Genomic DNA, 5,325 nt, shown 5'->3' with positions numbered 1-5,325 from the left:
ACTTCTAAAATGCCTCTCTTCTGAGAGGTCTCAGAGTTTACAGGGTTCCTGTTGGAGGAATATAAGTATTGGTTGTTAGCAACCAACTCAATAAGCTCAGTAGTCTCCTCTGGTGTCTTCTTCATGTGCAAAGAACTACCTACAGAATTATCTAAGCACATCTTGGACATTTCACATAAGCCCTCATAAAAGATATCCAGTTGAGTCCATCTAGAGAATATGTCTGGAGGGCATTGCCTAGTCAGTAGCTTGAATCTCTCCCAAGCTTCATAAAGGGTCTCACTATCCTTTTGTCTGAAAGTCTGAACCTCCACCCTTAACTTAGTCAACTTTTGAGGTGAGAAAAATTTAGTCAAAAATCCAGTGACAACCTTGTTCCAAGTATCCAAACTCTCCTTGGATTGAGAATCTAACCACATCTTTGCTCTATCCTTCACAGCAAATGGAAAGAGCATGAGTTTGTATACCTCAGAATTCACTCCATTGGTCTTCACTATATCAAAAATTTGCAGAAAATCAGAGATAAATTGATTTGGGTCTTCCTGAGGGAGCCTATGATATTGGCAATTCTGTTGCACAAAAGTAACCGGTTATGGCTTCAGTTCAAAGTTGTTTGTAGCTATAGGAGGCACCACAATACTTTTGCCATAAAGATCTACATTAGGAGCAGTGTAAGAGCCAACCACTCTTCTAGGTTGCTCATTCCCAACTGGATTTGCCACATTGGCATTAACAGCATTATTATGATCCATAGTGAACTTTACAGTCTTGTAAAGTCTTGCTTGTTGCAAACGCCGCCTCAAAGTCCTTTCAGGTTCAGGATCAAAGTTTAACAGAGGTTTCTTGTCTCTGTTTCTGCTCATAAACAAATAGAAAATAAGGAAAAGTGGAAATCTCTACGTCAGAGTGCAGGAATTCCCAGTGAGATAACCTGTGGAAAAGAAATAAAATAAAACAACTAAATAATTAAAGCAGTAGAATTTTGAAAATTATAAGCAAAAATGGGAATGAAAATTTCGAAATTTATATAAAAAAATAAACAGAAAAAGAGAAATAACTAGGTGACATCAAACTTAATTTCAGGAATTAAGGAAAAATAAATATATGATGCAATTTTTTTTTAATTAAAGAAAAAATAAAATACACTAATAAAATATTGAAATAAAAAATAATGGAAAGAAAAAAAGAAAAAAATGAAAATAAAAGAACTAATGAAAGTTTGAAAAAAAAAAGAACTAAAGTTAAAGAAAAAAATGACCGATGACCGGGGGGGATTACTAACGCAAAAAAGGAAAAAGAATTAAAGGAACATAAAGAAACAGAAAATAAAAATTAATAATGCTAAAAGAAACTAATTAAAGGTTAAAGTAAAAAAATTATAGAAATAAATTAAGCAAAATTAAAGCAAAAACGCATAATCTATGCAATCAAACAACTGGTAGTTGTCAATCACAGTCAATCCCCGGCAACGACGCCAAAAACTTGGTGCGGAATTTATAACCCACAAACTAACCAGCAAGTGGACCAGGTCATACCTAGTAGTACCTCAAGTAAATGAGGGTCGATCCCACGAGGATTGATGGATCAAGCAACAATGATTAAATGATTGGCTTAGTCAGACAAATAGAAAATGGTGTTTGAAGGTTCAAAAGCAATAACAATAAATTCAGAATATCAAAAAGCAAGCAGTAAACAAGTAGTGAATAATATATGGAGAAACAGTTAAGGCTTCAGAGTTATCTATTTTCCAGATTGACTTTTCTTACTAACTATTTTAATCATGCAAGATTTAATTCATGGCAAACTATATGTGACTAAACCCTAATTCCTTAGACCTTTTTAGTATCCTCTAAAATTTATCGACCGCCAATTCCTTGGTCACTTAATTCCAATTAGAGGGTGAAGTTCAATTCTAGTTATATGCCACATAAATCCTGATTACCCAAATATAAGAGTATTATATGTCACGTATCCCGTTAAGTCCAGATAATTAGAAATTTAGGAGAATATGTTTTCAAGCTGTTGTTCAATTAAAGAGCTTTTCCAAGTTATACAAGAACGCAATTAGAACAAGGGTCATACTTCCGTTCCACCCAAATTCATAAGATAAAGAACGAAAATAATTCTTGAATCATAAATCAGTACATGAATTAAGATAGAAAAATAATATTATCAATCCATACAATAGACAAAGCTCCTAACCTTAACAGTGGAGGTTTAGTTGCTCATGGTGCGGAGAGAAAACTAGGATTCTTAAAACTGTAAAGGGCAGAATGAGGTTGAGAGAAGAGAAGAGCCCGAAGGCTGATTCTTTTCCCTTTTATATCTAATCTTAATTAATGTAAAATATATTTTCTAAAATTAAAATAATATCTTTTCCTAATTATAAATAAAATAAAATTAAATCAAAATTTATTAAACTTTATGCACAGCCTTGTATGAGTGCATGGGACCATTGGATTCGTTTAGGTCCACGCTGAACTTGGGAATTCTCAAGTTCAGCGTGGGTGAGAGCAGGATGCGTCATTTAGAGCTTTGAATCCACGCTGAACTTGGAAATTCTCAAGTTCAGCGTGGATTAATGCGCATATTCCCCTTTTGATTCTTCAAACTAGCGCTGAACTTGAATAACTTCAAGTTCAGCGTGGATTGCTCACACAAAGTGGAAAAAAAGGGTATACTATTATATATCATTGGAAAGCTCTAGAAGTGAACTTTCCAATGCCACTGAAATAGTGTCAATTGGACTTTTTTAGCTCAAGATATTTATGTTTGAGTGCAAGGAGGTTGGGGTTGACAGCATCATTCGCTTTCTTCATTTTCTGCTACAAAACTCCGTAAAATCCATCTGAATTCTACCTAAAATAAGCAGAAATTGCAAACAATTCAAAGTAGCATTCATAGTGCCTAAAAGTAATTGAATCTTTATTAAACTTAGTAATTCAAATGCAAATTCACTAGGAAAAGATAGAAAAGATGCTCACGCATCAGACATAAAGAACGAAGCTTTGGAAAATTGGTGGCGATGCGCACGCGTGGCTGACGCACACGCGTGGCTAAAGCGCACGGGTGGCCGTGTGTAGCTGAGACTGGCGTGCATAAGCTGATGCAATCGCGTGGTGATGCGAAATCCCACCGATGCGTACGCATGCTCGACGCGTACGTGGGGCTCGTAGAATTCATATGACGCGCACGCGTGGCCGACGCGCACGCGTGACGCCCAGCACGTGACCTCATTAATGAAATCATGGCTGATGATTTTTGCAGGGTTATAGGCCAAATCTGAGCTCAATTCTGCATGGAAAAGACCCAAGGAACCAAGGGGGAAAGGGAGGAATCAATCATTCACACCATACACATAATTTTAGCTAGTTTTTTGTTCTTGTTTTATAGGGAGAGAAATGATGACAAGTCATCTTAGGCTAGTTTCACAAGCCTGTTTCAGTAGTTTTTACTTAGTTTTCATGCATTACTTAGGCAATAAGTAAGTGTTTGGATGAAAAATTCATGCTTATCTTGATTTAATCAAACATTGATAATTTTATGCATTTTCATGAATTTTCTGCAAGATTTAGTTGATATTTTAAAAGATGCAAAATCTTGTGATTATGCCAAGGCTTTGATGAGTTTGTTTGGTTGATGATAGGTAAAAAGAAGCATAGGAAGAGCAAGGAAGAAAAGAAGGAGAGGCCAACGTTGGAGCCAACGTTGTCCCATCAACATTGAAGGCAACATCCTGGAAGAAAAAAGCATGGGTGCCAACGTTGGAGGGAACGTTGGTGAACGTTACCTCCAACACCTTTGAAAAAGTTCATTTCTGGAGCTGAAAGAATTTTGGGCGACGCGTACGCATGAAAATGAAAAATTTCTTAATCCACGCGCAAGTGTGAGTCACGCGAACGCGTGAAACGGCAAAATTTACCATTCACGCGTACGCGTGACATAGCTAACGTTGGAGGGAACGTTGTTGATCAAACGCTGCCTCCAACGTCCACAATGAGAAGCCCAGAATTTAGAATTGAGGAAAAATAGCAATGCACGCGTAAGCGTGGTGTACGCGTAAGCGTGGTGTACGCATACGCGTGGTGTACGCATACGTGTCGAAAGGCAAAAACACAGCTTTCACGCGTACGCATGGAATACGCGCACGCGTGGATAGGAGAACGTTGGCACTCCAACGTTAAGTCAAATGTTGATGACAGCAACCAAAACTCAAATTTTTAAAGGGACGTTTGACTCAATGTTTGTCCAAAAACGTTGACTCCAACTTTAATACCAGCAAGGCACAATTGGCACACTCTTCTCCTTAATTACATTAGGCACCAATCCAATCAATCCCTGCTTCAATCAAGACTAAGGCTCAAATCTAAATACACTGAAGACTCAATTGAAGATTAGAAGAAGCCTATAAATAGAAGAATGCTTGAAGATGAAAAGGGGGTGCTGGCGTTGGAGTACATTAGGAGTAGTAGTAGTAGTAGTAGGATTAGGAGTAAGAGTAGAATAGGGAGCTCTTATAAACACTTTTACCTTTCTGCACTTTTACATTTCAGTATTGAATTCAATTTAGCTTATGCAATCTAAATTTCTACAATTTTCTTCTGCAACTTTCCTTTCTGCTAATTTTATATTGCTGTTTCTATTGATGCTCGAGTTACTTTCCTACAATTTACATTCTCTGTAATTATTCTTAGAGCTATGATCCATTGAACCCCAACTCATTAGGGAGAGAAGCTCTGTTGTGATTCATATAAATTGAATTGAATTCTTCTTCCTCTCAATTCATCTGGATAGCTAAGACACAACTTCTATTTCGATTGAGATCCATTCACTCCGGAAGGGGGTTTGAATCTGTGAATTTCCATGTGAGCCTTGGAAGGGGAATCATAGAAATTAGAATTGAAGCTCTGTTTCTCACAACTCTCTTAATCAACACTATTCGGGAGGAATTGAGATCTTGAGAGTCTGTGTGGCTCATGGATGAGAGAAAATGTTTAACCTCTTTTAATGACAATTGGATCAAGGAATTGGCGAGATTGATTGTGATTAGAGAGATTGGATTGCCAAGGAATCGGGATCCAATCAATTTCAATCCGCCATAGATCTATTCATATGATTGAGAAAGAAGTTGAGATCTATTTGATTCATTGTGGATTATGATATCTCCAATCCCTGATGAATTTTCCTTTCTGTCACTTGTTCTTGCTTTGATTTACTGCTTCATTTAATTTCTCAGCATCCAATTCCCTTTACATTTGTTGCAATTTACGTTTCTTGATCTTTAAGTTTCTGCCAATTTACTCTCTACACTTTATGTCTTCTGCA

At 36.9% G+C, this 5,325-nt stretch overlaps 1 non-coding gene across 1 annotated transcript; it reads left to right on the top strand.

Moving 5' to 3' along the window:
• The first annotated feature begins 219 nt into the window (after positions 1–219).
• On the top strand, positions 220–323 carry LOC148561876 (small nucleolar RNA R71). Its single transcript, XR_015887511.1, has one exon. It is a non-coding gene; the product is annotated as a small nucleolar RNA R71 (small nucleolar RNA).
• The last annotated feature ends 5,002 nt before the right edge of the window (positions 324–5,325 follow it).

Source organism: Arachis ipaensis, chromosome B6, assembly GCF_059453495.1.
Source record: "Arachis ipaensis isolate K30076 ecotype BB chromosome B6, ASM5945349v1, whole genome shotgun sequence".
NCBI lineage: Eukaryota > Viridiplantae > Streptophyta > Magnoliopsida > Fabales > Fabaceae > Arachis > Arachis ipaensis.
The sequence above is the reverse complement of the archived record's forward strand: the minus strand, read 5'-3'. Positions and strand labels throughout refer to the sequence as shown.